A 7,616-nucleotide genomic window follows, 5' to 3' on the forward strand; every position below is an offset into this window, starting at 1 on the left:
TCTGCCACCTGAAGCCAGTGTTTCCTGGGCCTAGAATGCTGCCTGCGCCAGGTGGATCAGACTGAACAGGTTCCAAACCTCTCTCAGCCTCTTACCTTGTCAAAGGGAAGTTTGTTTTTGGCACAGTCAGTGGCAGGAAAGGAGAAAACTCCACAGAGGTTCCTCCTCATGCTCACAGCCATGAATCCTAATTCTCTCTCAGCCCTCGAGGAGAGACCTCGTGAAGGAGACTTGAGGCAGCAAAGCCGGGGGGTCTCAGAGACTGGTCTGGCCCTGCACCTCGGTTCTGCTCGGCTGATGTCGGGGTCTCTCTGTGAGGTCACCCCCTCCCCACCACCTTTGCCCAATAGGCCGAGTTCCTGCAAAAGGCCTTTGTGATGTCACTGCCACACCCACCCCTCCCCTCAAAGCTGATGTCCTGCCCCTGGCCATCCTCGTTGGGTGTTTGAGTTCTTTCCCCTGGATCAACGCACTCAATGACTGTTCAGTCTGTGGATGGAGCCACTACACAATAAAACATCAGTTTTTCATAAATTAGTAGCCTTAAGGCCAGAAGGGACCATTAGAGCATCTAATCTGACTCCCTGCATATCCCAGCCCATCTGTGTATCACAATAGCTTCTTTTTGACTAAAGCACCTTCCTGAAAGGCCTCTAGTCTTCACTGGAAGACATCAAGAGATGCAGAATCCATCACTTCTCTTGGCAGCTTGTTCCAGTGATGAATCACCCTCCCTCTTACAAATCTTGCCTTGCTCCAATGAGAATTTTTCTGATTTCTGCTTCCAGCCATTGGTTCTTGTTATGCCTTTCTTTGCAAGACTAAAGAGCCCTTTAAATACTTGGTGTTTTCTCTCGCGAAGGCACTTGCACACTGCAATCAGCTCACCTCTAAACAGATTGAGCTTTTCAATGCCTCCTTATAAGACATCTTCTCCATCCCTCAAATATGGCTCTTTTCTGTACCATCTCCAGTTTTTAAAACGTTATTTTTGAAACGTGGACACCAGAACGGGATGCAGTGTTCCAGTATCAGTCTCACTACAGCTGAATCACTTCCCTTTCCAGCCTCTGTTTATCTAGCCATGGATGGTGTCACTGCCTCCCAGGACTTGTGCAGTCTCTCAGCCCCGTACAGTCCTTGGAAGGAACCCCCTTCAGTGTGACAGCCCTTCTTGGAGATTCACTCTCTCTCGAGGGTAAAGGCCCCTCTGCCTCCGTGAAAGGCACTTCTCTGAGACCTGAGCATGCCTGTCTGCCATGGGCCCCTTAGGGAGTCCCCTCCCTCTGGACCCTGGGGCCTCTACTCCCAGAGGAAGAATGCAACCCCGATGTCTAGACTGCAGTGATGCTCAGCCAGTGTAAGAGAGGGGTTTATTGAGCATCTGAACATAGCACAGGAAACTCTCAGGGCCTCAGGCCTAACCTCCCTCTGCACAGTCCAGCTAGGTCTCTCCTGCATCCATGTGGGCTCTGGCTGTTTTCTCTCCCCAGTCCAGACGCCCCCTCTTTCCAGCCAAGCATCCGATCTCATCTTCCCACAAGCCTCTGTCCTTTGTCTTCTGTCCCAGAGAAACTGGCTGCCTGGGTCTCCTCTCTCTCTTTAGCGCGAGGGGAGGGGGAGAGCTGAGATTTCAGGCTGTTGTGTTTATGGCTGGATTGCTGCTATTATTTGACAGAACCTGACAATTCAATGGCACAAACGGGGGAACGGGGCAGCGCTACAGCATCAGGGAGTGAACTGGAGAAAATACAGGAAGGATTTCTAGCAAGGGCGCCATGTAACTAACCAGAATGAAGAATATTCTCTGCCCCCCTCGTCTAACTCTGGGCCTGACTCTCTCCCGTGCTGAGGCCCCTTGCCCTGTCTCTGGCCGTGTCTGGGGGCTTCATGCCCCGGTAGAGCCCCGAAGGTAAAGGTGTGATGTAGCCTCAGCCCCAACAAGACTCAGGCCCATGTCACTTCATCCTGGGTTTCAGATGAGTGACCCCTAGAAGTTGGGGGGCCACCGGTGCCTAGACCATGGCCCGGCCACAGAGGCCCCGCCCCTGCTCATCCTCTTCCCCCGAGGCCCCGCCCACTTGCTGTTCACTGCCCTCCGCCCCCTCCCCCAGACCCCCTACCTGCCCCTCACTTCCCCCAAGAGGACAGCTCAGTGGTTTGAGCATTGGCCTGCTAAACCCACAGTTGGGAATTCAATCCTTGAGGAGGTCGTTTAGGGAACTGGGGTAAAAATCTGTCGGGGATTGGTCCTGCTCTGAGCAGGGGGTTGGATTAGCTGAGCTCCTGAGGTCCCTTCCAGTTCTATGATCTAAGACGCCACTCACCTGCTGCTTTCTCCTCTCTGCCCCTTTCCCCTAAGGGGGGCTGCCATGGGGCCAGGCACCCATCGCTTTTTCCTGCCTTAGGTGAGCGGGGGGTGGGGAGGGTCCTTGGGGAAGGAGGCGGAGCAGGGGCAGGAAGAGGCAGAGAGAGGGAGGGGGCTCGGGGGAAAAGGCCCAGCGGGGGTGGGGCGCAGGCCTTGGGGGAAGAGGCGGAGGGGGGATGGGAGGAGGCAGAGCAGGGCATCGGGTTAAGAGGCAGAGCGGAGCCGGGTGCAGGCGGAGCCCCCACTTCTCTGGAGCTTCGCTTCCAGCACTCGAAAGATGACAATGGGCCCACGGAGGGGTGACCCGCCCCACATCCCCAGTGTTCCCCCCTGCATGGGCGGCCGTTTGGGGGAGACTCAGCTGCCCCTTGCCTCTTAGACGGGCTGTGGCTAAAACACTGGCCTTGCCGTGAGCAGGATTTGAACCTGCACAGGGAAACCCTCTTGGATTTTGAGTCCAACACCTTAGCCACTCGGCCATCACAGCTGTGAGCAAAGCAGGCCCCTAAGGCCAGAGAAACGCCCAGGCCTGACGTCATCTGAACTGCAGAATTCAAACAGCAAACCTGGCTCCCAAAGCACCAGGGGGAATTTGGGGCTCTCGTTCCTTCGCCGTGTGGTTAAGCACCAAACCAGCACCCTCCTGTGAGGTCTGTCATTGTTCCTCTCCACACTGTAACGATCTTAGCTGTGACCCGGAGTAGCTTGCATTGCTTTAGGACCAGAGAGCCATCGCCGGAAAACAATTTAGGCAAGACAGTCCCAAGACAGTTCCCTCTAGCTAGAAGGGAACTTTTTGCCTAGACAAGGCCTTAAGGCTGTGCTGAACTTTGATTTCCCAGGGCTATTGCAGCCTGGCGAGTTAAACACCAGCACGAGTGTTTGCAGGCCTGTGGGTCTGCATGCAAATGTTCTGCTTCTGAGGCAGGACTGAATGTGCTTTGCTAGCAATGTCATGCTGGAGATTTGCACAGAACAGTGCCTGGTACAGACCCTGTGAGGCACAGGAGAAGCATTTCTCTTCCTTTCCCTGAACTCCAGGCCAGTGGGAGTGCTCGGTACAATGCCATGCACACAGCTTCCAGAGACTATAAATGAGCTGGCATAAGGGGGGAACAACCCTCTTTTTAATACAGCCTGGGGATCTCTGGGGGCAGGGCTGGATGTGGGGGCTAGGGAGGAAAATGGTGGCTCCAGCCTGGGGCCAACCCGCTTTTCTGGAACTCAGGGAAAGGGGACTGAGCAGAAAACCACAGCAACTCAGCTACCCACGGAGGAGCTCATGCCAGGGGCCTCCCTCCCTTTCAATTGCTGGCCACAGCCAGCCCATGGCTGCAGCTTGGTGCTTCCTTGAGTGCCAGGGCTAATCCTGGATGGCGCCGCTAGTGCATTATTTCCCCAGAGAGAGAGGAGGCAGGGCTAAGAGTCTGGCCTACCCCAAGCTGCCCAGTGGAGCTGAAGGCCTGCTCAGGGGCAACCGCCAGCTGCAAGCACAGGGGGAGAGTTTTGGCTGTTGTACCCCTTGCTCAGCTTCAAGGTTGCCAGGAGGGGGCCTTGTAAAACAACCCCACCCCTAGCCCTTGTGGGGCTTTTATTTTAAACTGAGTCCCTGCTTTAAAAGGGGCAGTGAAAAACCTGAGGCTCAGGTAATCACAACCGTCCCCTAGTCTGAAATGCCTTTTGGGGCCCAGCTTGCAACCCCATAAAGTACACCCTACGCCGTGAGTTTCTAGCCAGCCGTTCTACTCCGATTGTTTTTAAAACACAAGAAAACCTCTTTCTTTAAAGTGGCTTGAGCAACTTCGGAGAGCAATGCTTTGCCTGTGATGCATCTTCTACCCCGTTTGTTAAAGACTCAAGAAAATAAGCAACTGGGTACACTCAGCTCAATTGCCAACTTTGTTTAGCCACAGCAAGTGGTCAGAATTAGAGTAAATTGGCGGATTGTAGACTAATAAATGATTCTCTTTCGTGTGAAAGCTCTAATGGCATTATGTGCAATGACACATCCTGTGCTCCACCAAGGCAGTTCGTATTTCTATCAAATGAAAGCTAGTGATATGTTTTTATTGTAATACACATATAAGTATTTCCAGCCCAAGTTGCCTGTGCCCAAGTGTTGTTGTGCCTTGTAATTCTCCTTTCTGACTAGGGCCCAGACACCAGACTAAACTAAAACTCCAGCACCAGCTACTTCATGCTGATACTACAGAATTTCACTGTCTTAAGTCAGGTATCAAGTATCAGAGGGGTAGCCGTGTTAGTCTGGATCTGTAAAAGCAACAAAGAATCCTGTGGCACCTTATAGACTAACAGACGTTTTGCAAGAAGAAGAAGTGCATCCGAAGAAGTGGGTATTCACCCACGAAAGCTCATGCTGCAAAACGTCTGTTAGTCTATAAGGTGCCACAGGATTCTTTGTTGCTTTTAAGTCAGGTAGTTTCTTTGTCAACACAAGTTTATTCCACAGTGAGTTTGACTCGAGATCTGCAGGAACCAATTGCTTGTTTTAAAGCAAAACCATTTATTGTGTAGGATATTATCATAATACTGAACTAGAATGAAACAATCTTTTCTCCACGCACTGGTTTAGTGCTGTAGCTTATCTGTTTGACGGGGAAGGGAGGGGGGAATCCCTAGTCAATTAATGATCCTTTAGAAATCTGACAATTGATTTGGAGATAGAAGAGAACCAAAAGTAAAATGAAAATACTTTCATATTCTTTAGGCACTTAATTTTAAGCAAGAATAACATTGAGAATGCATTCCAGAGCATGGATGGGTCACTGCGTTCCATTTTCTCTGGCCCTGGAGTCATAAGCAATGATAATTGGATTGAGGCTCAGAAATCTAGAAGGAATCCTTGGCTTTGGAAAAATGTTATAACTATTAGGAGTGCAAGTTACCTTAACAAGGTGCTCTGGCTGTGATTTTGTTCTGTTTGTAGCCAGTTTCCTCCATTTATTTTGGTCCAGCCTCTGACCCTCTGCAATATTGACATACACCATCTGCAGTGAGAGCCTGTGAATTGAAGTGACCCTATGGGCAGGACTTTTACCTATATGCAGGGCCGGTGCAAGGATACTTTCCACCCTAGGTGAAACTTCCACCTTGCGCTCCCCACCCCCACCCCTCCCTCCAGAGCATCGATTATAAACTTTCAGAAATGAATACTGCATAATATGGCATTGTTTATTAGAATTAATACACGTTCGGCTTGAAAATTTATTAATTTCATTATTTAGTCTACATATTTAATGAAAATAATGAAGAACCTGACAGGGTGTGGGGCTGGCTGGCTTTGGGCAGGGGGATGCGGCAGGGGTTGGCTGGAGTCAAAGGGGTGCAGGGCTGGCGGGAGGCAGGGCAGGGGGTGTGGGGTTGGCTGGAGACAGGGGTGTGGGACTGGCTGTGGGCAGGGCAGGGGGTATGGGGCTGGCTGTGGGCAGGGCAGGGCAGGGGGTGCAGCAGGGGCTGGCTGGAGACAGGGCAGGGGGTGTGGGGCTGGCTGGAGGCAGGGCAGGGGGTGTGGGGCTGGCTGGAGACAGGGCAGGGGGTGCAGCAGGAGCTGGCTGGAGACAGGGCAGGGAGTGTGGGGCTGGCTGCAGGCAGGGGTGTGGGGCTGGCTGGAGATGGGGGCTGGCTGCAGACAGGGCAGGGGGTGCAGCAGGAGCTGGCTGCAGGCAGGGGGTGTGGGGCTGGCTGGAGACAGGCAAGGGGTGCAGCAGGGGCTGGCTGGAGACAGGGCAGGGGGTGTGGGGCTGGCTGGAGACAGGGCAGGGGGTGTAGCAGGGGCTGGCTGGAGACAGGCAAGGGGTGCAGCAGGGGCTGACTGGAGACAGGGCAGGGGGTGTGGGGCTGGCTGCAGGCAGGGGGTGTGGGGCTGGCTGGAGACGGGGGCTGGCTGGAGACAGGGCAGGGGGTGCAGCAGGAGCTGGCTGCAGACAGGGGGTGCGGGGCTGGCTGGAGACAGGGCAGGGGGTGTGGGGCTGGCTGGAGGCAGGGCAGGGGGTGCAGCAGGGGCTGGCTGCAGGCAGGGGGTGCGGGGCTGGCTGGAGACAGGGCAGGGGGTGTGGGGCTGGCTGGAGACAGGGCAGGGGGTGCAGCAGGAGCTGGCTGCAGACAGGGCAGGGGGTGCAGCAGGAGCTGGCTGCAGGCAGGGGGTGTGGGGCTGGCTGGAGACAGGGCAGGGGGTGTGGGGCTGGCTGGAGACAGGGCAGGGGGTGTGGGGCTGGCTGGAGGCAGGGCAGGGGGTGTGGGGCTGGCTGGAGACAGGGCAGGGGGTGCAGCAGGGGCTGGCTGCAGGCAGGGGGTGTGGGGCTGGCTGGAGACAGGGCAGGGGTGCAGCAGGGGCTGGCTGGAGACAGGGCAGGGGTGCAGCAGGGGCTGGCTGCAGGCAGGGTGTGTGGGGCTGGCTGGAGACAGGGCAGGGGTGCAGCAGGGGCTGGCTGGAGACAGGGCAGGGGTGCAGCAGGGGCTGGCTGCAGGCAGGGTGGCGGGTACCGGGGCTGGCTGGAGACGGGGGTGTGGGGCTGGCTGCAGACAGGGTGGCGGGTACCGGGGCCGTCCCTAGATATTCTGGGGCCCTATGCCATTTCCCCGTGGGGGGGGGACGTGGAGCCCCCAGCTTGTGCGGGGGGAGGGGGCACCCCAGGCTTCTGGGGGGCTGGGACTGGCTTTGAGGGCAGGGGACCCACACGCCCACACTCCCCAGTGGCGCGGCTGGGGCCGGGTCTCTGCCGGTGAGCGCAGGCCCAGCCCTCCTGCAGAGCTCAGGGGAGTGGGGACGGGGCTGAGCAGGGGCGGGGGCCCTGGAGAAGAGCCAGAGCCGCAGGGAGCAGAGCAGTGGCCCCGGCGGCGGCCGGAGGAGGAACGACATCACTTCCAGCCGGCCGTTGCTGATCAAAGCCGCAGCACCGGGTGAGCATCCCAGCCGTTTTGGGCACCACTTTTTGGCGCCCTCAAATCTTGGCACCCTAGGCGGCCACCTAGTTTGCCTAATGGTTGCACCAGCCCTGCCTATATGCAAAGCAAGGGCTGAACGAACTCTCCCCTGACAGCTAGCTGGGTTTCTTTTCTCCACTCAGACTCTGCTTGCGAGAGGGGAAGTATGGCCTCTCAGAGGCACCCAGAGGTGGTGTGTAATTGTCCCAGGTTCTGTGTTGTATCTATGGAAAGGAGCCCCTAGATATTGAGTCTGACCCTGGTTGCTCCCAGCTTCACTTGGCAGCAGGGTTACATATAGATT

At 55.8% G+C, this 7,616-nt stretch overlaps 1 non-coding gene across 1 annotated transcript; it reads right to left on the bottom strand.

Annotated features, from left to right (window-relative positions):
- Positions 1-2,773: 2,773 nt before the first annotated feature.
- Positions 2,774-2,855, bottom strand: TRNAL-CAA. The gene has a single exon. It is a non-coding gene; the product is annotated as a tRNA-Leu (tRNA).
- Positions 2,856-7,616: the final 4,761 nt, after the last annotated feature.

The sequence above is a fragment of the Mauremys reevesii genome, linkage group 11 (genome assembly GCF_016161935.1).
Source record: "Mauremys reevesii isolate NIE-2019 linkage group 11, ASM1616193v1, whole genome shotgun sequence".
In the NCBI taxonomy this organism is placed as follows: domain Eukaryota; kingdom Metazoa; phylum Chordata; order Testudines; family Geoemydidae; genus Mauremys; species Mauremys reevesii.